We start from the raw sequence: 23,191 nt of genomic DNA on the forward strand, positions 1-23,191 counted from the left end.
ATCTGGCTCTGTGGCGCAATGGATAGCGCGTTGGACTTCTAAGTGAATTGGCAAAGTCATTCAAAGGTTGTGGGTTCGAATCCCACCAGAGTCGCATTTTTTACTTTCTTATTCAAACAAGGAACATTATGCATGTGAGGAATGTTTATTTTTGGCCGATGCTTTAATCTTAGTATTTGACCCAAGTTGAACCTATGTATCTAATACAGCATGCAACTGAATCAAAAGCAGTCTGCCTTCCATTGCAACAGGAACATATTGCTCATAAGCAATACAACATCACTGCCAGAAACTTGGCACTTTTCTAATGTATCCTTCCTTCAGAAACATTGTCTTTATAATAGCTGTAAATGAGATAGACCAAAAACACGACACCCTACACTCAGACCTTTGTTTCTAGCGACATATAAAGTAAAATCTTCTTTCAAAGCTATTTATGGTATATTCTCTTTGTGTTTTTGTATTGTTAACAATTGTATGTCTGCACTTTTTATCCAGTTCTTTTTTATTAAGGTATGGAATTGTTGTCCAAACCAATTCACTTGGCAAGAAAATACTGTAATACCCTATTCTCTGAATTTCTCCCCAAGCGAACAAAGGTGCAGTTCAAGGTTTCACCCCGAACTGTGATTCTTGCTACAGACATTTTATGTTTCAGAAAACAATCATTCTTTCATGTATCCCAGAAGGCTTGACAATATGATGTGAAGTAAACACTGGATTGACAAAACTTCGATCATCCCTTACTGTACGAAAGTGGATTTTTATCTGGCTCTGTGGCGCAATGGATAGCGCATTGGACTTCTAAGTGAATTGGCAAAGTCATTTAAAGGTTGTGGGTTCGAATCCCACCAGAGTCGAATTTTTTACTTTCTTATTCAAACAAGGAACATTATGCATGTGAGGAATGTTTATTTTTGGCCGATGCTTTAATCTTAGTATTTGACCCAAGTTGAACCTATGTATCTAATACAGCATGCAACTGAATCAAAAGCAGTCTGCCTTCCATTGCAACAGGAACATATTGCTCATAAGCAATACAACATTACTGCCAGAAACTTGGCACTTTCCTAATGTAGCCTTCCTTCAGAAACATTGTCTTTATAATAGCTGTAAATGAGATAGACCAAAAACACGACACCCTACACTCAGACATTTGTTTCTAGCGACATATAAAGTAAAATCTTCTTTCAAAGCTATTTATGGTATATTCTCTTTGTGTTTTTGTATTGTTAACCAATTGTATGTCTGCACTTTTTATCCAGTTCTTTTTTATTAAGGTATGGAATTGTTGTCCAAACCTATTCACTTGGCAAGAAAATACTGTAATACCCTATTCTCTGAATTTCTCCCCAAGCGAACAAAGGTGCAGTTCAAGGTTTCACACAGAAGTGTGATTCTTGCTACAGACATTTTATGTTTCAGAAAACAATCATTCTTTCATGTATCCCAGAAGGCTTGATAATGTGATGTGAAGTAAACACTGGATTGACAAAACTTTGATCATCCCTTACTGTACGCAAGTGAATTTTCATCTGGCTCTGTGGCGCAATGGATAGCGCGTTGGACTTCTATGTGAATTGGCAAAGTCATTCAAAGGTTGTGGGTTCGAATCCCACCAGAGTCGAATTTTTTACTTTCTTATTCAAACAAGGAACATTATGCATGTGAGGAATGTTTATTTTTGGCCGATGCTTTAATCTTAGTATTTGACCCAAGTTGAACCTATGTATCTAATACAGCATGCAACTGAATCAAAAGCAGTCTGCCTTCCATTGCAACAGGAACATATTGCTCATAAGCAATACAACATCACTGCCAGAAACTTTGCACTTTCCTAATGTATCCTTCCTTCAGAAACATTGTCTTTATAATAGCTGTAAATGAGATAGACCAAAAACACAACACCCTACACTCAGACATTTGTTTCTAGCGACATATAAAGTAAAATATTCTTTCAAAGCTATTTATGGTATATTCTCTTTGTGTTTTTGTATTGTTAACCAATTGTATGGCTGCACTTTTTATCCAGTTCTTTTTTATTAAGGTATGGAATTGTTGTCCAAACGTATTCAGTTTGCAAGAAAATACAGTAATACCCTATTCTCCGAATTTATCCCTAAAGGAACAAAGGTGTAGTTCAAGGTTTCACCCAGAAGTGTGATTCCTCTAGAGACATTTTATGTTTCAGAAAACAATTATTCTTTCTTGTATCCCAGAAGGCTTGATAATATGATGTGAAGTAAACACTGGATTGACAAAACTTCGATCATCCCTTACTGTACGCAAGTTGATTTTCATCTGGCTCTGTGGCGCAATGGATAGTGCATTGGACTTCTAAGTGAATTTGCAAAGTCATTCAAAGGTTGTGGGTTTGAATCCCACCAGAGTAGCATTTTTTACTTTCTTATTCAAACAAGGAACATTATGCATGTGAGGAATGTTTATTTTTGGCCGATGCTTTAATCTTAGTATTTGACCCAAGTTGAACCTATGTATCTAATACAGCATGCAACTGAATCAAAAGCAGTCTGCCTTCCATTGCAACAGGAACATATTGCTCATAAGCAATACAACATCACTGCCAGAAACTTTGCACTTTCCTAATGTATCCTTCCTTCAGAAACATTGTCTTTATAATAGCTGTAAATGAGATAGACCAAAAACACAACACCCTACACTCAGACATTTGTTTCTAGCGACATATAAAGTTAAATATTCTTTCAAAGCTATTTATGGTATATTCTCTTTGTGTTTTTGTATTGTTAACCAACTGTATGGCTGCACTTTTTATCCAGTTCTTTTTTATTAAGGTATGGAATTGTTGTCCAAACGTATTCAGTTTGCAAGAAAATACAGTAATACCCTATTCTCCGAATTTATCCCTAAAGGAACAAAGGTGTAGTTCAAGGTTTCACCCAGAAGTGTGATTCCTCTAGAGACATTTTATGTTTCAGAAAACAAGTATTCTTTCTTGTATCCCAGAAGGCTTGATAATATGATGTGAAGTAAACACTGGATTGACAAAACTTCGATCATCCCTTACTGTACGCAAGTTGATTTTCATCTGGCTCTGTGGCGCAATGGATAGTGCATTGGACTTCTAAGTGAATTTGCAAAGTCATTCAAAGGTTGTGGGTTTGAATCCCACCAGAGTAGCATTTTTTACTTTCTTATTCAAACAAGCAACATTATGCATGTGAGGAATGTTTATTTTTGGCCGATGCTTTAATCTTAGTATTTGACCCAAGTTGAACCTATGTATCTAATACAGCATGCAACTGAATCAAAAGCAGTCCGCCTTCCATTGCAACAGGAACATATTGCTCATAAGCAATACAACATTACTGCCAGAAACTTGGCACTTTCCTAATGTATCCTTCCTTCAGAAACATGGTCTTTATAACAGCTGTAAATGAGATAGACCAAAAACACGACACCCTACACTCAGACATTTGTTTCTAGCGATATATAAAGTAAAATCTTCTTTCAAAGCTATTTATGGTATATTCTCTTTGTGTTTTTGTATTGTTAACCAATTGTATGTCTGCACTTTTTATCCAGTTCTTTTTTATTAAGGTATGGAATTGTTGTCCAAACCTATTCACTTCGCAAGAAAATACTGTAATACCCTATTCTCTGAATTTCTCCCCAAGCGAACAAAGGTGCAGTTCAAGGTTTCACACAGAAGTGTGATTCTTGCTACAGACATTTTATGTTTCAGAAAACAATCATTCTTTCATGTATCCCAGAAGGCTTGATAATGTGATGTGAAGTAAACACTGGATTGACAAAACTTCGATCATCCCTTACTGTACGCAAGTGGATTTGCATCTGGCTCTGTGGCGCAATGGATAGCGCGTTGGACTTCTAAGTGAATTGGCAAAGTCATTCAAAGGTTGTGGGTTCGAATCCCACCAGAGTCGTATTTTTTACTTTCTTATTCAAACAAGGAACATTATGCATGTGAGGAATGTTTATTTTTGGCCGATGCTTTAATCTTAGTATTTGACCCAAGTTGAACCTATGTATCTAATACAGCATGCAACTGAATCAAAAGCAGTCCGCCTTCCATTGCAACAGGAACATATTGCTGATAAGCAATAAAACATTACTGCCAGAAACCTGGCACTTTCCTAATGTATCCTTCCTTCAGAAACATGGTCTTTATAACAGCTGTAAATGAGATAGACCAAAAACACGACACCCTACACTCAGACATTTGTTTCTAGCGACATATAAAGTAAAATCTTCTTTCAAAGCTATTTATGGTATATTCTCTTTGTGTTTTTGTATTGTTAACCAATTGTATGTCTGCACTTTTTATCCAGTTCTTTTTTATTAAGGTATGGAATTGTTGTCCAAACGTATTCAGTTTGCAAGAAAATACGGTAATACCCTATTCTCCGAATTCATCCCTAAAGGAACAAAGGTGTAGTTCAAGGTTTCACCCAGAAGTGTGATTCTTCTACAGACATTTTATGTTTCAGAAAACAATTATTGTTTCTTGTATCACAGAAGGCTTGATAATATGATGTGAAGTAAACACTGGATTGACAAAACTTCGATCATCCCTTACTGTACTCAAGTGGATTTTCATCTGGCTCTGTGGCGCAATGGATAGCGCGTTGGACTTCTAAGTGAATTGGCAAAGTCATTCAAAGGTTGTGGGTTCGAATCCCACCAGAGTCGCATTTTTTACTTTCTTATTCAAACAAGGAACATTATGCATGTGAGGAATGTTTATTTTTGGCCGATGCTTTAATCTTAGTATTTGACCCAAGTTGAACCTATGTATCTAATACAGCATGCAACTGAATCAAAAGCAGTCTGCCTTCCATTGCAACAGGAACATATTGCTCATAAGCAATACAACATCACTGCCAGAAACTTGGCACTTTTCTAATGTATCCTTCCTTCAGAAACATTGTCTTTATAATAGCTGTAAATGAGATAGACCAAAAACACGACACCCTACACTCAGACATTTGTTTCTAGCGACATATAAAGTAAAATCTTCTTTCAAAGCTATTTATGGTATATTCTCTTTGTGTTTTTGTATTGTTAACAATTGTATGTCTGCACTTTTTATCCAGTTCATTTTTATTAAGGTATGGAATTGTTGTCCAAACCAATTCACTTGGCAAGAAAATACTGTAATACCCTATTCTCTGAATTTCTCCCCAAGCGAACAAAGGTGCAGTTCAAGGTTTCACCCCGAACTGTGATTCTTGCTACAGACATTTTATGTTTCAGAAAACAATCATTCTTTCATGTATCCCAGAAGGCTTGACAATATGATGTGAAGTAAACACTGGATTGACAAAACTTCGATCATCCCTTACTGTACGAAAGTGGATTTTTATCTGGCTCTGTGGCGCAATGGATAGCGCATTGGACTTCTAAGTGAATTGGCAAATTCATTTAAAGGTTGTGGGTTCGAATCCCACCAGAGTCGAATTTTTTACTTTCTTATTCAAACAAGGAACATTATGCATGTGAGGAATGTTTATTTTTGGCCGATGCTTTAATCTTAGTATTTGACCCAAGTTGAACCTATGTATCTAATACAGCATGCAACTGAATCAAAAGCAGTCTGCCTTCCATTGCAACAGGAACATATTGCTCATAAGCAATACAACATTACTGCCAGAAACTTGGCACTTTCCTAATGTAGCCTTCCTTCAGAAACATTGTCTTTATAATAGCTGTAAATGAGATAGACCAAAAACACGACACCCTACACTCAGACATTTGTTTCTAGCGACATATAAAGTAAAATCTTCTTTCAAAGCTATTTATGGTATATTCTCTTTGTGTTTTTGTATTGTTAACCAATTGTATGTCTGCACTTTTTATCCAGTTCTTTTTTATTAAGGTATGGAATTGTTGTCCAAACCTATTCACTTGGCAAGAAAATACTGTAATACCCTATTCTCTGAATTTCTCCCCAAGCGAACAAAGGTGCAGTTCAAGGTTTCACACAGAAGTGTGATTCTTGCTACAGACATTTTATGTTTCAGAAAACAATCATTCTTTCATGTATCCCAGAAGGCTTGATAATGTGATGTGAAGTAAACACTGGATTGACAAAACTTTGATCATCCCTTACTGTACGCAAGTGAATTTTCATCTGGCTCTGTGGCGCAATGGATAGCGCGTTGGACTTCTATGTGAATTGGCAAAGTCATTCAAAGGTTGTGGGTTCGAATCCCACCAGAGTCGAATTTTTTACTTTCTTATTCAAACAAGGAACATTATGCATGTGAGGAATGTTTATTTTTGGCCGATGCTTTAATCTTAGTATTTGACCCAAGTTGAACCTATGTATCTAATACAGCATGCAACTGAATCAAAAGCAGTCTGCCTTCCATTGCAACAGGAACATATTGCTCATAAGCAATACAACATCACTGCCAGAAACTTTGCACTTTCCTAATGTATCCTTCCTTCAGAAACATTGTCTTTATAATAGCTGTAAATGAGATAGACCAAAAACACAACACCCTACACTCAGACATTTGTTTCTAGCGACATATAAAGTAAAATATTCTTTCAAAGCTATTTATGGTATATTCTCTTTGTGTTTTTGTATTGTTAACCAATTGTATGGCTGCACTTTTTATCCAGTTCTTTTTTATTAAGGTATGGAATTGTTGTCCAAACGTATTCAGTTTGCAAGAAAATACAGTAATACCCTATTCTCCGAATTTATCCCTAAAGGAACAAAGGTGTAGTTCAAGGTTTCACCCAGAAGTGTGATTCCTCTAGAGACATTTTATGTTTCAGAAAACAATTATTCTTTCTTGTATCCCAGAAGGCTTGATAATATGATGTGAAGTAAACACTGGATTGACAAAACTTCGATCATCCCTTACTGTACGCAAGTTGATTTTCATCTGGCTCTGTGGCGCAATGGATAGTGCATTGGACTTCTAAGTGAATTTGCAAAGTCATTCAAAGGTTGTGGGTTTGAATCCCACCAGAGTAGCATTTTTTACTTTCTTATTCAAACAAGGAACATTATGCATGTGAGGAATGTTTATTTTTGGCCGATGCTTTAATCTTAGTATTTGACCCAAGTTGAACCTATGTATCTAATACAGCATGCAACTGAATCAAAAGCAGTCTGCCTTCCATTGCAACAGGAACATATTGCTCATAAGCAATACAACATCACTGCCAGAAACTTTGCACTTTCCTAATGTATCCTTCCTTCAGAAACATTGTCTTTATAATAGCTGTAAATGAGATAGACCAAAAACACAACACCCTACACTCAGACATTTGTTTCTAGCGACATATAAAGTTAAATATTCTTTCAAAGCTATTTATGGTATATTCTCTTTGTGTTTTTGTATTGTTAACCAACTGTATGGCTGCACTTTTTATCCAGTTCTTTTTTATTAAGGTATGGAATTGTTGTCCAAACGTATTCAGTTTGCAAGAAAATACAGTAATACCCTATTCTCCGAATTTATCCCTAAAGGAACAAAGGTGTAGTTCAAGGTTTCACCCAGAAGTGTGATTCCTCTAGAGACATTTTATGTTTCAGAAAACAAGTATTCTTTCTTGTATCCCAGAAGGCTTGATAATATGATGTGAAGTAAACACTGGATTGACAAAACTTCGATCATCCCTTACTGTACGCAAGTTGATTTTCATCTGGCTCTGTGGCGCAATGGATAGTGCATTGGACTTCTAAGTGAATTTGCAAAGTCATTCAAAGGTTGTGGGTTTGAATCCCACCAGAGTAGCATTTTTTACTTTCTTATTCAAACAAGCAACATTATGCATGTGAGGAATGTTTATTTTTGGCCGATGCTTTAATCTTAGTATTTGACCCAAGTTGAACCTATGTATCTAATACAGCATGCAACTGAATCAAAAGCAGTCCGCCTTCCATTGCAACAGGAACATATTGCTCATAAGCAATACAACATTACTGCCAGAAACTTGGCACTTTCCTAATGTATCCTTCCTTCAGAAACATGGTCTTTATAACAGCTGTAAATGAGATAGACCAAAAACACGACACCCTACACTCAGACATTTGTTTCTAGCGATATATAAAGTAAAATCTTCTTTCAAAGCTATTTATGGTATATTCTCTTTGTGTTTTTGTATTGTTAACCAATTGTATGTCTGCACTTTTTATCCAGTTCTTTTTTATTAAGGTATGGAATTGTTGTCCAAACCTATTCACTTCGCAAGAAAATACTGTAATACCCTATTCTCTGAATTTCTCCCCAAGCGAACAAAGGTGCAGTTCAAGGTTTCACACAGAAGTGTGATTCTTGCTACAGACATTTTATGTTTCAGAAAACAATCATTCTTTCATGTATCCCAGAAGGCTTGATAATGTGATGTGAAGTAAACACTGGATTGACAAAACTTCGATCATCCCTTACTGTACGCAAGTGGATTTGCATCTGGCTCTGTGGCGCAATGGATAGCGCGTTGGACTTCTAAGTGAATTGGCAAAGTCATTCAAAGGTTGTGGGTTCGAATCCCACCAGAGTCGTATTTTTTACTTTCTTATTCAAACAAGGAACATTATGCATGTGAGGAATGTTTATTTTTGGCCGATGCTTTAATCTTAGTATTTGACCCAAGTTGAACCTATGTATCTAATACAGCATGCAACTGAATCAAAAGCAGTCTGCCTTCCATTGCAACAGGAACATATTGCTCATAAGCAATACAACATCACTGCCAGAAACTTTGCACTTTCCTAATGTATCCTTCCTTCAGAAACATTGTCTTTATAATAGCTGTAAATGAGATAGACCAAAAACACAACACCCTACACTCAGACATTTGTTTCTAGCGACATATAAAGTAAAATATTCTTTCAAAGCTATTTATGGTATATTCTCTTTGTGTTTTTGTATTGTTAACCAATTGTATGGCTGCACTTTTTATCCAGTTCTTTTTTATTAAGGTATGGAATTGTTGTCCAAACATATTCAGTTTGCAAGAAAATACAGTAATACCCTATTCTCCGAATTTATCCCTAAAGGAACAAAGGTGTAGTTCAAGGTTTCACCCAGAAGTGTGATTCTTCTACAGACATTTTATGTTTCAGAAAACAATTATTCTTTCTTGTATCGCAGAAGGCTTGATAATATGATGTGAAATAAACACTGGATTGACAAAACTTCGATCATCCCTTAATGCACGCAAGTGGATTTTCATCTGGCTCTGTGGCGCAATGGATAGCGCGTTGGACTTCTAAGTGAATTGGCAAAGTCATTCAAAGGTTGTGGGCTCGAATCCCACCAGAGTCGAATTTTTTACTTTCTTATTCAAACAAGGAACATTATGCATGTGAGGAATGTTTATTTTTGGCCGATGCTTTAATCTTAGTATTTGACCCAAGTTGAACCTATGTATCTAATACAGCATGCAACTGAATCAAAAGCAGTCTGCCTTCCATTGCAACAGGAACATATTGCTCATAAGCAATACAACATTACTGCCAGAAACTTGGCACTTTCCTAATGTATCCTTCCTTCAGAAACATTGTCTTTATAATAGCTGTAAATGAGATAGACCAAAAACACGACACCCTACACTCAGACATTTGTTTCTAGCGACATATAAAGTAAAATCTTCTTTCAAAGCTATTTATGGTATATTCTCTTTGTGTTTTTGTATTGTTAACCAATTGTATGTCTGCACTTTTTATCCAGTTCTTTTTTATTAAGGTATGGAATTGTTGTCCAAACCTATTCACTTGGCAAGAAAATACTGTAATACCCTATTCTCTGAATTTCTCCCCAAGCGAACAAAGGTGCAGTTCAAGGTTTCACACAGAAGTGTGATTCTTGCTACATACATTTTATGTTTCAGAAAACAATCATTCTTTCATGTATCCCAGAAGGCTTGATAATGTGATGTGAAGTAAACACTGGATTGACAAAACTTTGATCATCCCTTACTGTACCCAAGTGGATTTTCATCTGGCTCTGTGGCGCAATGGATAGCGCGTTGGACTTCTATGTGAATTGGCAAAGTCATTCAAAGGTTGTGGGTTCGAATCCCACCAGAGTCGAATTTTTTACTTTCTTATTCAAACAAGGAACATTATGCATGTGAGGAATGTTTATTTTTGGCCGATGCTTTAATCTTAGTATTTGACCCAAGTTGAACCTATGTATCTAATACAGCATGCAACTGAATCAAAAGCAGTCTGCCTTCCATTGCAACAGGAACATATTGCTCATAAGCAATACAACATCACTGCCAGAAACTTTGCACTTTCCTAATGTATCCTTCCTTCAGAAACATTGTCTTTATAATAGCTGTAAATGAGATAGACCAAAAACACAACACCCTACACTCAGACATTTGTTTCTAGCGACATATAAAGTTAAATATTCTTTCAAAGCTATTTATGGTATATTCTCTTTGTGTTTTTGTATTGTTAACCAATTGTATGGCTGCACTTTTTATCCAGTTCTTTTTTATTAAGGTATGGAATTGTTGTCCAAACGTATTCAGTTTGCAAGAAAATACAGTAATACCCTATTCTCCGAATTTATCCCTAAAGGAACAAAGGTGTAGTTCAAGGTTTCACCCAGAAGTGTGATTCCTCTAGAGACATTTTATGTTTCAGAAAACAATTATTCTTTCTTGTATCCCAGAAGGCTTGATAATATGATGTGAAGTAAACACTGGATTGACAAAACTTCGATCATCCCTTACTGTACGCAAGTAGATTTTCATCTGGCTCTGTGGCGCAATGGATAGTGCATTGGACTTCTAAGTGAATTTGCAAAGTCATTCAAAGGTTGTGGGTTTGAATCCCACCAGAGTAGCATTTTTTACTTTCTTATTCAAACAAGCAACATTATGCATGTGAGGAATGTTTATTTTTGGCCGATGCTTTAATCTTATTATTTGACCCAAGTTGAACCTATGTATCTAATACAGCATGCAACTGAATCAAAAGCAGTCCGCCTTCCATTGCAACAGGAACATATTGCTCATAAGCAATACAACATTACTGCCAGAAACTTGGCACTTTCCTAATGTATCCTTCCTTCAGAAACATGGTCTTTATAACAGCTGTAAATGAGATAGACCAAAAACACGACACCCTACACTCAGACATTTGTTTCTAGCGATATATAAAGTAAAATCTTCTTTCAAAGCTATTTATGGTATATTCTCTTTGTGTTTTTGTATTGTTAACCAATTGTATGTCTGCACTTTTTATCCAGTTCTTTTTTATTAAGGTATGGAATTGTTGTCCAAACCTATTCACTTGGCAAGAAAATACTGTAATACCCTATTCTCTGAATTTCTCCCCAAGCGAACAAAGGTGCAGTTCAAGGTTTCACACAGAAGTGTGATTCTTGCTACAGACATTTTATGTTTCAGAAAACAATCATTCTTTCATGTATCCCAGAAGGCTTGATAATGTGATGTGAAGTAAACACTGGATTGACAAAACTTTGATCATCCCTTACTGTACGCAAGTGGATTTTCATCTGGCTCTGTGGCGCAATGGATAGCGCGTTGGACTTCTATGTGAATTGGCAAAGTCATTCAAAGGTTGTGGGTTCGAATCCCACCAGAGTCGAATTTTTTACTTTCTTATTCAAACAAGGAACATTATGCATGTGAGGAATGTTTATTTTTGGCCGATGCTTTAATCTTAGTATTTGACCCAAGTTGAACCTATGTATCTAATACAGCATGCAACTGAATCAAAAGCAGTCTGCCTTCCATTGCAACAGGAACATATTGCTCATAAGCAATACAACATTACTGCCAGAAACTTGGCACTTTCCTAATGTAGCCTTCCTTCAGAAACATTGTCTTTATAAAAGCTGTAAATGAGATAGACCAAAAACACGACACCCTACACTCAGACATTTGTTTCTAGCGACATATAAAGTAAAATCTTCTTTCAAAGCTATTTATGGTATATTCTCTTTGTGTTTTTGTATTGTTAACCAATTGTATGTCTGCACTTTTTATCCAGTTCTTTTTTATTAAGGTATGGAATTGTTGTCCAAACCTATTCACTTCGCAAGAAAATACTGTAATACCCTATTCTCTGAATTTCTCCCCAAGCGAACAAAGGTGCAGTTCAAGGTTTCACACAGAAGTGTGATTCTTGCTACAGACATTTTATGTTTCAGAAAACAATCATTCTTTCATGTATCCCAGAAGGCTTGATAATGTGATGTGAAGTAAACACTGGATTGACAAAACTTCGATCATCCCTTACTGTACGCAAGTGGATTTTCATCTGGCTCTGTGGCGCAATGGATAGCGCGTTGGACTTCTAAGTACATTGGCAAAGTCCTTCAAAGGTTGTGGGTTCGAATCCCACCAGAGTCGCATTTTTTACTTTCTAATTCAAAGAAGGAACATTATGCATGTGAGGAATGTTTATTTTTGGCCGATGCTTTAATCTTAGTATTTGACCCAAGTTGAACCTATGTATCTAATACAGCATGCAACTGAATCAAAAGCAGTCTGCCTTCCATTGCAACAGGAACATATTGCTCATAAGCAATATAACATCACTGCCAGAAACTTTGCACTTTCCTAATGTATCCTTCCTTCAGAAACATTGTCTTTATAATAGCTGTAAATGAGATAGACCAAAAACACAACACCCTACACTCAGACATTTGTTTCTAGCGACATATAAAGTAAAATATTCTTTCAAAGCTATTTATGGTATATTCTCTTTGTGTTTTTGTATTGTTAACCAATTGTATGGCTGCACTTTTTATCCAGTTCTTTTTTATTAAGGTATGGAATTGTTGTTCAAACGTATTCAGTTTGCAAGAAAATACAGTAATACCCTATTCTCCGAATTTATCCCTAAAGGAACAAAGGTGTAGTTCAAGGTTTCACCCAGAAGTGTGATTCTTCTACAGACATTTTATGTTTCAGAAAACAATTATTCTTTCTTGTATCCCAGAAGGCTTGATAATATGATGTGAAGAAAACACTGGATTGACAAAACTTCGATCATCCCTTAATGTACGCAAGTTGATTTTCATCTGGCTCTGTGGCGCAATGGATAGCGCGTTGGACTTCTAAGTGAATTGGCAAAGTCATTCAAAGGTTGTGGGCTCGAATCCCACCAGAGTCGAATTTTTTACTTTCTTATTCAAACAAGGAACATTATGCATGTGAGGAATGTTTATTTTTGGCCGATGCTTTAATCTTAGTATTTGACCCAAGTTGAACCTATGTATCTAATACAGCATGCAACTGAATCAAAAGCAGTCTGCCTTCCATTGCAACAGGAACATATTGCTCATAAGCAATACAACATTACTGCCAGAAACTTGGCAATTTCCTAATGTATCCTTCCTTCAGAAACATGGTCTTTATAACAGCTGTAAATGAGATAGACCAAAAACACGACACCCTACACTCAGACATTTGTTTCTAGCGACATATAAAGTAAAATCTTCTTTCAAAGCTATTTATGGTATATTCTCTTTGTGTTTTTGTATTGTTAACCAATTGTATGTCTGCACTTTTTATCCAGTTCTTTTTTATTAAGGTATGGAATTGTTGTCCAAACCTATTCACTTGGCAAGAAAATACTGTAATACCCTATTCTCTGAATTTCTCCCCAAGCGAACAAAGGTGCAGTTCAAGGTTTCACACAGAAGTGTGATTCTTGCTACAGACATTTTATGTTTCAGAAAACATATCTTACATGTATCCCAGAAGGCTTGATAATGTGATGTGAAGTAAACACTGGATTGACAAAACTTTGATCATCCCTTACTGTACGCAAGTGGATTTGCATCTGGCTCTGTGGCACAATGGATAGCGCTTTGGACTTCTAAGTGAATTGGCAAAGTCATTCAAAGGTTGTGGGTTCGAATCCCACCAGAGTCGTATTTTTTACTTTCTTATTCAAACAAGGAACATTATGCATGTGAGGAATGTTTATTTTTGGCCGATGCTTTAATCTTAGTATTTGACCCAAGTTGAACCTATGTATCTAATACAGCATGCAACTGAATCAAAAGCAGTCTGCCTTCCATTGCAACAGGAACATATTGCTCATAAGCAATACAACATCACTGCCAGAAACTTGGCACTTTCCTAATGTATCCTTCCTTCAGAAACATTGTCTTTATAATAGCTGTAAATGAGATAGACCAAAAACACAACACCCTACACTCAGACATTTGTTTCTAGCGACATATAAAGTAAAATATTCTTTCAAAGCTATTTATGGTATATTCTCTTTGTGTTTTTGTATTGTTAACCAATTGTATGGCTGCACTTTTTATCCAGTTCTTTTTTATTAAGGTATGGAATTGTTGTCCAAACGTATTCAGTTTGCAAGAAAATACAGTAATACCCTATTCTCCGAATTTATCCCTAAAGGAACAAAGGTGTAGTTCAAGGTTTCACCCAGAAGTGTGATTCCTCTAGAGACATTTTATGTTTCAGAAAACAATTATTCTTTCTTGTATCCCAGAAGGCTTGATAATATGATGTGAAGTAAACACTGGATTGACAAAACTTCGATCATCCCTTACTGTACGCAAGTTGATTTTCATCTGGCTCTGTGGCGCAATGGATAGTGCATTGGACTTCTAAGTGAATTTGCAAAGTCATTCAAAGGTTGTGGGTTTGAATCCCACCAGAGTAGCATTTTTTACTTTCTTATTCAAACAAGCAACATTATGCATGTGAGGAATGTTTATTTTTGGCCGATGCTTTAATCTTAGTATTTGACCCAAGTTGAACCTATGTATCTAATACAGCATGCAACTGAATCAAAAGCAGTCTGCCTTCCATTGCAACAGGAACATATTGCTCATAAGCAATACAACATCACTACCAGAAACTTGGCACTTTTCTAATGTATCCTTCCTTCAGAAACATTGTCTTTATAATAGCTGTAAATGAGATAGACCAAAACACGACACCCTACACTCAGACATTTGTTTCTAGCGACATATAAAGTAAAATCTTCTTTCAAAGCTATTTATGGTATATTCTCTTTGTGTTTTTGTATTGTTAACCAATTGTATGTCTGCACTTTTTATCCAGTTCTTTTTTATTAAGGTATGAAATTGTTGTCCAAACCAATTCACTTGGAAAGAAAATACTGTAATACCCTATTCTCTGAATTTCTCCCCAAGCGAACAAAGGTGCAGTTCAACGTTTCACCCCGAACTGTGATTCTCGCTACAGACATTTAATGTTTCAGAAAACAATCATTCTTTCATGTATCCCAGAAGGCTTGATAATATGATGTGAAGTAAACACTGGATTGACAAAACTTCGATCATCCCTTACTGTAGGCAAGTGGATTTTCATCTGGCTCTGTGGCGCAATGGATAGCGCGTTGGACTTCTAAGTGATTTGGCAAAGTCATTCAAAGGTTGTGGGTTTGAATCCCACCAGAGTCGCATTTTTTACTTTCTTATTTGAACAAGGAACATTATGCATGTGAGGAATGTTTATTTTTGGCCGATGCTTTAATCTTAGTATTTGACCCAAGTTGAACCTATGTATCTAATACAGCATGCAACTGAATCGAAAGCAGTCTGCCTTCCATTGCAACAGGAACATATTGCTCATAAGTAATACAACATTACTGCCAGAAACTTGGCACTTTCCTAATGTATCCTTCCTTCAGAAACATTGTCTTTATAATAGCTGTAAATGAGATAGACCAAAAACACGACACCCTACACTCAGACATTTGTTTCTAGCGACATATAAAGTAAAATCTTCTTTCAAAGCTATTTATGGTATATTCTCTTTGTGTTTTTGTATTGTTAACCAATTGTATGTCTGCACTTTTTATCCAGTTCTTTTTTATTAAGGTATGGAATTGTTGTCCAAACCTATTCACTTGGCAAGAAAATACTGTAATACCCTATTCTCTGAATTTCTCCCCAAGCGAACAAAGGTGCAGTTCAAGGTTTCACACAGAAGTGTGATTCTTGCTACAGACATTTTATGTTTCAGAAAACAATCATTCTTTCATGTATCCCAGAAGGCTTGATAATGTGATGTGAAGTAAACACTGGATTGACAAAACTTTGATCATCCCTTACTGTACGCAAGTGGATTTTCATCTGGCTCTGTGGCGCAATGGATAGCGCGTTGGACTTCTATGTGAATTGGCAAAGTCATTCAAAGGTTGTGGGTTCGAATCCCACCAGAGTCGAATTTTTTACTTTCTTATTCAAACAAGGAACATTATGCATGTGAGGAATGTTTATTTTTGGCCGATGCTTTAATCTTAGTATTTGACCCAAGTTGAACCTATGTATCTAATACAGCATGCAACTGAATCAAAAGCAGTCTGCCTTCCATTGCAACAGGAACATATTGCTCATAAGCAATACAACATTACTGCCAGAAACCTGGCACTTTCCTAATGTAGCCTTCCTTCAGAAACATTGTCTTTATAAAAGCTGTAAATGAGATAGACCAAAAACACGACACCCTACACTCAGACATTTGTTTCTAGCGACATATAAAGTAAAATCTTCTTTCAAAGCTATTTATGGTATATTCTCTTTGTGTTTTTGTATTGTTAACCAATTGTATGTCTGCACTTTTTATCCAGTTCTTTTTTATTAAGGTATGGAATTGTTGTCCAAACCTATTCACTTCGCAAGAAAATACTGTAATACCCTATTCTCTGAATTTCTCCCCAAGCGAACAAAGGTGCAGTTCAAGGTTTCACACAGAAGTGTGATTCTTGCTACAGACATTTTATGTTTCAGAAAACAATCATTCTTTCATGTATCCCAGAAGGCTTGATAATGTGATGTGAAGTAAACACTGGATTGACAAAACTTCGATCATCCCTTACTGTACGCAAGTGGATTTTCATCTGGCTCTGTGGCGCAATGGATAGCGCGTTGGACTTCTAAGTACATTGGCAAAGTCCTTCAAAGGTTGTGGGTTCGAATCCCACCAGAGTCGCATTTTTTACTTTCTAATTCAAAGAAGGAACATTATGCATGTGAGGAATGTTTATTTTTGGCCGATGCTTTAATCTTAGTATTTGACCCAAGTTGAACCTATGTATCTAATACAGCATGCAACTGAATCAAAAGCAGTCTGCCTTCCATTGCAACAGGAACATATTGCTCATAAGCAATATAACATCACTGCCAGAAACTTTGCACTTTCCTAATGTATCCTTCCTTCAGAAACATTGTCTTTATAATAGCTGTAAATGAGATAGACCAAAAACACAACACCCTACACTCAGACATTTGTTTCTAGCGACATATAAAGTAAAATATTCTTTCAAAGCTATTTATGGTATATTCTCTTTGTGTTTTTGTATTGTTAACCAATTGTATGGCTGCACTTTTTATCCAGTTCTTTTTTATTAAGGTATGGAATTGTTGTTCAAACGTATTCAGTTTGCAAGAAAATACAGTAATACCCTATTCTCCGAATTTATCCCTAAAGGAACAAAGGTGTAGTTCAAGGTTTCACCCAGAAGTGTGATTCTTCTACAGACATTTTATGTTTCAGAAAACAATTATTCTTTCTTGTATCGCAGAAGGCTTGATAATATGATGTGAAATAAACACTGGATTGACAAAACTTCGATCATCCCTTAATGCACGCAAGTTGAGTTTCATTTGGCTCTGTGGCGCAATGGATAGCGCGTTGGACTTCTAAGTGATTTGGCAAAGTCATTCAAAGGTTGTCGGTTTGAATCCCACCAGAGTCGCATTTTTTACTTTCTTATTCAAACAAGGAACATTATGCATGTGAGGAATGTTTATTTTTGGCCGATGCTTTAATCTTAGTATTTGACCCAAGTTGAACCTATGTATCTAATACAGCATGCAACTGAATCAAAAGCAGTCTGCCTTCCATTGCAACAGGAACATATTGCTCATAAGCAATACAACATTACTGCCAGAAACTTGGCACTTTCCTAATGTAGCCTTCCTTCAGAAACATTGTCTTTATAATAGCTGTAAATGAGATAGACCAAAAACACGACACCCTACACTCAGACATTTGTTTCTAGCGACATATAAAGTAAAATCTTCTTTCAAAGCTATTTATGGTATATTCTCTTTGTGTTTTTGTATTGTTAACCAATTGTATGTCTGCACTTTTTATCCAGTTCTTTTTTATTAAGGTATGGAATTGTTGTCCAAACCTATTCACTTGGCAAGAAAATACTGTAATACCCTATTCTCTGAATTTCTCCCCAAGCGAACAAAGGTGCAGTTCAAGGTTTCACACAGAAGTGTGATTCTTGCTACAGACATTTTATGTTTCAGAAAACAATCATTCTTTCATGTATCCCAGAAGGCTTGATAATGTGATGTGAAGTAAACACTGGATTGACAAAACTTCGATCATCCCTTACTGTACGCAAGTGGATTTTCATCTGGCTCTGTGGCGCAATGGATAGCGCGTTGGACTTCTAAGTACATTGGCAAAGTCCTTCAAAGGTTGTGGGTTCGAATCCCACCAGAGTCGCATTTTTTACTTTCTAATTCAAACAAGGAACATTATGCATGTGAGGAATGTTTATTTTTGGCCGATGCTTTAATCTTAGTATTTGACCCAAGTTGAACATATGTATCTAATACAGCATGCAACTGAATCAAAAGCAGTCTGCCTTCCATTGCAACAGGAACATATTGCTCATAAGCAATACAACATTACTGCCAGAAACTTGGCAATTTCCTAATGTATCCTTCCTTCAGAAACATGGTCTTTATAACAGCTGTAAATGAGATAGACCAAAAACACGACACCCTACACTCAGACATTTGTTTCTAGCGACATATAAAGTAAAATCTTCTTTCAAAGCTATTTATGGTATATTCTCTTTGTGTTTTTGTATTGTTAACCAATTGTATGTCTGCACTTTTTATCCAGTTCTTTTTTATTAAGGTATGGAATTGTTGTCCAAACCTATTCACTTGGCAAGAAAATACTGTAATACCCTATTCTCTGAATTTCTCCCCAAGCGAACAAAGGTGCAGTTCAAGGTTTCACACAGAAGTGTGATTCTTGCTACAGACATTTTATGTTTCAGAAAACAATCATTCTTTCATGTATCCCAGAAGGCTTGATAATGTGATGTGAAGTAAACACTGGATTGACAAAACTTCGATCATCCCTTACTGTACGCAAGTGGATTTGCATCTGGCTCTGTGGCACAATGGATAGCGCGTTGGACTTCTAAGTGAATTGGCAAAGTCATTCAAAGGTTGTGGGTTTGAATCCCACCAGAGTCGTATTTTTTACTTTCTTATTCAAACAAGGAACATTATGCATGTGAGGAATGTTTATTTTTGGCCGATGCTTTAATCTTAGTATTTGACCCAAGTTGAACCTATGTATCTAATACAGCATGCAACTGAATCAAAAGCAGTCTGCCTTCCATTGCAACAGGAACATATTGCTCATAAGCAATACAACATCACTGCCAGAAACTTTGCACTTTCCTAATGTATCCTTCCTTCAGAAACATTGTCTTTATAATAGCTGTAAATGAGATAGACCAAAAACACAACACCCTACACTCAGACATTTGTTTCTAGCGACATATAAAGTAAAATATTCTTTCAAAGCTATTTATGGTATATTCTCTTTGTGTTTTTGTATTGTTAACCAATTGTATGGCTGCACTTTTTATCCAGTTCTTTTTTATTAAGGTATGGAATTGTTGTCCAAACGTATTCAGTTTGCAAGAAAATACAGTAATACCCTATTCTCCGAATTTATCCCTAAAGGAACAAAGGTGTAGTTCAAGGTTTCACCCAGAAGTGTGATTCTTCTACAGACATTTTATGTTTCAGAAAACAATTATTCTTTCTTGTATCCCAGAAGGCTTGATAATATGATGTGAAGTAAACACTGGATTGACAAAACTTCGATCATCCCTTAATGTACGCAAGTTGAATTTCATTTGGCTCTGTGGCACAATGGATAGCGCGTTGGACTTCTATGTGAATTGGCAAAGTCATTCAAAGGTTGTGGGTTCGAATCCCACCAGAGTCGAATTTTTTACTTTCTTATTCAAACAAGGAACATTATGCATGTGAGGAATGTTTATTTTTGGCCGATGCTTTAATCTTAGTATTTGACCCAAGTTGAACCTATGTATCTAATACAGCATGCAACTGAATCAAAAGCAGTCTGCCTTCCATTGCAACAGGAACATATTGCTCATAAGCAATACAACATTACTGCCAGAAACTTGGCACTTTCCTAATGTAGCCTTCCTTCAGAAACATTGTCTTTATAAAAGCTGTAAATGAGATAGACCAAAAACACGACACCCTACACTCAGACATTTGTTTCTAGCGACATATAAAGTAAAATCTTCTTTCAAAGCTATTTATGGTATATTCTCTTTGTGTTTTTGTATTGTTAACCAATTGTATGTCTGCACTTTTTATCCAGTTCTTTTTTATTAAGGTATGGAATTGTTGTCCAAACCTATTCACTTCGCAAGAAAATACTGTAATACCCTATTCTCTGAATTTCTCCCCAAGCGAACAAAGGTGCAGTTCAAGGTTTCACACAGAAGTGTGATTCTTGCTACAGACATTTTATGTTTCAGAAAACAATCATTCTTTCATGTATCCCAGAAGGCTTGATAATGTGATGTGAAGTAAACACTGGATTGACAAAACTTCGATCATCCCTTACTGTACGCAAGTGGATTTTCATCTGGCTCTGTGGCGCAATGGATAGCGCGTTGGACTTCTAAGTACATTGGCAAAGTCCTTCAAAGGTTGTGGGTTCGAATCCCACCAGAGTCGCATTTTTTACTTTCTAATTCAAAGAAGGAACATTATGCATGTGAGGAATGTTTATTTTTGGCCGATGCTTTAATCTTAGTATTTGACCCAAGTTGAACCTATGTATCTAATACAGCATGCAACTGAATCAAAAGCAGTCTGCCTTCCATTGCAACAGGAACATATTGCTCATAAGCAATATAACATCACTGCCAGAAACTTTGCACTTTCCTAATGTATCCTTCCTTCAGAAACATTGTCTTTATAATAGCTGTAAATGAGATAGACCAAAAACACAACACCCTACACTCAGACATTTGTTTCTAGCGACATATAAAGTAAAATATTCTTTCAAAGCTATTTATGGTATATTCTCTTTGTGTTTTTGTATTGTTAACCAATTGTATGGCTGCACTTTTTATCCAGTTCTTTTTTATTAAGGTATGGAATTGTTGTTCAAACGTATTCAGTTTGCAAGAAAATACAGTAATACCCTATTCTCCGAATTTATCCCTAAAGGAACAAAGGTGTAGTTCAAGGTTTCACCCAGAAGTGTGATTCTTCTACAGACATTTTATGTTTCAGAAAACAATTATTCTTTCTTGTATCCCAGAAGGCTTGATAATATGATGTGAAGTAAACACTGGATTGACAAAACTTCGATCATCCCTTAATGTACGCAAGTTGATTTTCATCTGGCTCTGTGGCGCAATGGATAGCGCGTTGGACTTCTAAGTGAATTGGCAAAGTCATTCAAAGGTTGTGGGCTTGAATCCCACCAGAGTCGAATTTTTTACTTTCTTATTCAAACAAGGAACATTATGCATGTGAGGAATGTTTATTTTTGGCCGATGCTTTAATCTTAGTATTTGACCCAAGTTGAACCTATGTATCTAATACAGCATGCAACTGAATCAAAAGCAGTCTGCCTTCCATTGCAACAGGAACATATTGCTCATAAGCAATACAACATCACTACCAGAAACTTGGCACTTTTCTAATGTATCCTTCCTTCAGAAACATTGTCTTTATAATAGCTGTAAATGAGATAGACCAAAACACGACACCCTACACTCAGACATTTGTTTCTAGCGACATATAAAGTAAAATCTTCTTTCAAAGCTATTTATGGTATATTCTCTTTGTGTTTTTGTATTGTTAACCAATTGTATGTCTGCACTTTTTATCCAGTTCTTTTTTATTAAGGTATGGAATTGTTGTCCAAACATATTCAGTTTGCAAGAAAATACAGTAATACCCTATTCTCCGAATTTATCCCTAAAGGAACAAAGGTGTAGTTCAAGGTTTCACCCAGAAGTGTGATTCTTCTACAGACATTTTATGTTTCAGAAAACAATTATTCTTTCTTGTATCGCAGAAGGCTTGATAATATGATGTGAAATAAACACTGGATTGACAAAACTTCGATCATCCCTTAATGCACGCAAGTTGAGTTTCATTTGGCTCTGTGGCGCAATGGATAATTGGACTTCTAAGTGATTTGGCAAAGTCATTCAAAGGTTGTCGGTTTGAATCCCACCAGAGTCGCATTTTTTACTTTCTTATTCAAACAAGGAACATTATGCATGTGAGGAATGTTTATTTTTGGCCGATCCTTTAATCTTAGTATTTGACCCAAGTTGAACCTATGTATCTAATACAGCATGCAACTGAATCAAAAGCAGTCTGCCTTCCATTGCAACAGGAACATATTGCTCATAAGCAATACAACATTACTGCCAGAAACTTGGCACTTTCCTAATGTAGCCTTCCTTCAGAAACATTGTCTTTATAATAGCTGTAAATGAGATAGACCAAAAACACGACACCCTACACTCAGACATTTGTTTCTAGCGACATATAAAGTAAAATCTTCTTTCAAAGCTATTTATGGTATATTCTCTTTGTGTTTTTGTATTGTTAACCAACTGTATGTCTGCACTTTTTATCCAGTTCTTTTTTATTAAGGTATGGAATTGTTGTCCAAACCTATTCACTTGGCAAGAAAATACTGTAATAGCCTATTCTCTGAATTTCTCCCCAAGCGAACAAAGGTGCAGTTCAAGGTTTCACACAGAAGTGTGATTCTTGCTACAGACATTTTATGTTTCAGAAAACAATCATTCTTTCATGTATCCCAGAAGGCTTGATAATGTGATGTGAAGTAAACACTGGATTGACAAAACTTCGATCATCCCTTACTGTACGCAAGTGGATTTTCATCTGGCTCTGTGGCGCAATGGATAGCGCGTTGGACTTCTAAGTACATTGGCAAAGTCCTTCAAAGGTTGTGGGTTCGAATCCCACCAGAGTCGCATTTTTTACTTTCTAATTCAAACAAGGAACATTATGCATGTGAGGAATGTTTATTTTTGGCCGATGCTTTAATCTTAGTATTTGACCCAAGTTGAACATATGTATCTAAT

At 36.2% G+C, this 23,191-nt stretch overlaps 19 non-coding genes across 19 annotated transcripts; all 19 read left to right on the top strand.

Moving 5' to 3' along the window:
- The first annotated feature begins 4 nt into the window (after nt 1-4).
- On the top strand, nt 5-94 carry TRNAR-UCU (transfer RNA arginine (anticodon UCU)). Its single transcript is given in 2 exon segments — nt 5-41; nt 59-94. It is a non-coding gene; the product is annotated as a tRNA-Arg (tRNA).
- Nucleotides 95-770: 676 nt separating this feature from the next.
- TRNAR-UCU (transfer RNA arginine (anticodon UCU)) lies at nt 771-860 on the top strand. The gene is given in 2 exon segments: nt 771-807; nt 825-860. It is a non-coding gene; the product is annotated as a tRNA-Arg (tRNA).
- Nucleotides 861-1,537: 677 nt separating this feature from the next.
- TRNAR-UCU (transfer RNA arginine (anticodon UCU)) lies at nt 1,538-1,627 on the top strand. The gene is given in 2 exon segments: nt 1,538-1,574; nt 1,592-1,627. It is a non-coding gene; the product is annotated as a tRNA-Arg (tRNA).
- A 2,209-nt stretch (nt 1,628-3,836) lies between these two features.
- On the top strand, nt 3,837-3,926 carry TRNAR-UCU (transfer RNA arginine (anticodon UCU)). The gene is given in 2 exon segments: nt 3,837-3,873; nt 3,891-3,926. It is a non-coding gene; the product is annotated as a tRNA-Arg (tRNA).
- A 676-nt stretch (nt 3,927-4,602) lies between these two features.
- On the top strand, nt 4,603-4,692 carry TRNAR-UCU (transfer RNA arginine (anticodon UCU)). Its single transcript is given in 2 exon segments — nt 4,603-4,639; nt 4,657-4,692. It is a non-coding gene; the product is annotated as a tRNA-Arg (tRNA).
- A 676-nt stretch (nt 4,693-5,368) lies between these two features.
- On the top strand, nt 5,369-5,458 carry TRNAR-UCU (transfer RNA arginine (anticodon UCU)). Its single transcript is given in 2 exon segments — nt 5,369-5,405; nt 5,423-5,458. It is a non-coding gene; the product is annotated as a tRNA-Arg (tRNA).
- A 677-nt stretch (nt 5,459-6,135) lies between these two features.
- TRNAR-UCU (transfer RNA arginine (anticodon UCU)) lies at nt 6,136-6,225 on the top strand. Its single transcript is given in 2 exon segments — nt 6,136-6,172; nt 6,190-6,225. It is a non-coding gene; the product is annotated as a tRNA-Arg (tRNA).
- Nucleotides 6,226-8,434: 2,209 nt separating this feature from the next.
- TRNAR-UCU (transfer RNA arginine (anticodon UCU)) lies at nt 8,435-8,524 on the top strand. Its single transcript is given in 2 exon segments — nt 8,435-8,471; nt 8,489-8,524. It is a non-coding gene; the product is annotated as a tRNA-Arg (tRNA).
- A 1,443-nt stretch (nt 8,525-9,967) lies between these two features.
- On the top strand, nt 9,968-10,057 carry TRNAR-UCU (transfer RNA arginine (anticodon UCU)). The gene is given in 2 exon segments: nt 9,968-10,004; nt 10,022-10,057. It is a non-coding gene; the product is annotated as a tRNA-Arg (tRNA).
- Nucleotides 10,058-11,500: 1,443 nt separating this feature from the next.
- TRNAR-UCU (transfer RNA arginine (anticodon UCU)) lies at nt 11,501-11,590 on the top strand. The gene is given in 2 exon segments: nt 11,501-11,537; nt 11,555-11,590. It is a non-coding gene; the product is annotated as a tRNA-Arg (tRNA).
- Nucleotides 11,591-12,267: 677 nt separating this feature from the next.
- On the top strand, nt 12,268-12,357 carry TRNAR-UCU (transfer RNA arginine (anticodon UCU)). Its single transcript is given in 2 exon segments — nt 12,268-12,304; nt 12,322-12,357. It is a non-coding gene; the product is annotated as a tRNA-Arg (tRNA).
- Nucleotides 12,358-13,797: 1,440 nt separating this feature from the next.
- On the top strand, nt 13,798-13,887 carry TRNAR-UCU (transfer RNA arginine (anticodon UCU)). Its single transcript is given in 2 exon segments — nt 13,798-13,834; nt 13,852-13,887. It is a non-coding gene; the product is annotated as a tRNA-Arg (tRNA).
- Nucleotides 13,888-15,329: 1,442 nt separating this feature from the next.
- TRNAR-UCU (transfer RNA arginine (anticodon UCU)) lies at nt 15,330-15,419 on the top strand. The gene is given in 2 exon segments: nt 15,330-15,366; nt 15,384-15,419. It is a non-coding gene; the product is annotated as a tRNA-Arg (tRNA).
- Nucleotides 15,420-16,096: 677 nt separating this feature from the next.
- Nucleotides 16,097-16,186, top strand: TRNAR-UCU (transfer RNA arginine (anticodon UCU)). The gene is given in 2 exon segments: nt 16,097-16,133; nt 16,151-16,186. It is a non-coding gene; the product is annotated as a tRNA-Arg (tRNA).
- Nucleotides 16,187-16,863: 677 nt separating this feature from the next.
- TRNAR-UCU (transfer RNA arginine (anticodon UCU)) lies at nt 16,864-16,953 on the top strand. The gene is given in 2 exon segments: nt 16,864-16,900; nt 16,918-16,953. It is a non-coding gene; the product is annotated as a tRNA-Arg (tRNA).
- Nucleotides 16,954-18,396: 1,443 nt separating this feature from the next.
- On the top strand, nt 18,397-18,486 carry TRNAR-UCU (transfer RNA arginine (anticodon UCU)). Its single transcript is given in 2 exon segments — nt 18,397-18,433; nt 18,451-18,486. It is a non-coding gene; the product is annotated as a tRNA-Arg (tRNA).
- A 1,443-nt stretch (nt 18,487-19,929) lies between these two features.
- Nucleotides 19,930-20,019, top strand: TRNAR-UCU (transfer RNA arginine (anticodon UCU)). The gene is given in 2 exon segments: nt 19,930-19,966; nt 19,984-20,019. It is a non-coding gene; the product is annotated as a tRNA-Arg (tRNA).
- Nucleotides 20,020-20,696: 677 nt separating this feature from the next.
- On the top strand, nt 20,697-20,786 carry TRNAR-UCU (transfer RNA arginine (anticodon UCU)). The gene is given in 2 exon segments: nt 20,697-20,733; nt 20,751-20,786. It is a non-coding gene; the product is annotated as a tRNA-Arg (tRNA).
- Nucleotides 20,787-22,990: 2,204 nt separating this feature from the next.
- TRNAR-UCU (transfer RNA arginine (anticodon UCU)) lies at nt 22,991-23,080 on the top strand. Its single transcript is given in 2 exon segments — nt 22,991-23,027; nt 23,045-23,080. It is a non-coding gene; the product is annotated as a tRNA-Arg (tRNA).
- Nucleotides 23,081-23,191: the final 111 nt, after the last annotated feature.

Source organism: Ambystoma mexicanum, assembly GCF_040938575.1.
Source record: "Ambystoma mexicanum isolate Mex_15411 chromosome 12 unlocalized genomic scaffold, UKY_AmexF1_1 Mex_chr12_unloc.1, whole genome shotgun sequence".
Taxonomy (NCBI): Eukaryota; Metazoa; Chordata; class Amphibia; order Caudata; family Ambystomatidae; genus Ambystoma; species Ambystoma mexicanum.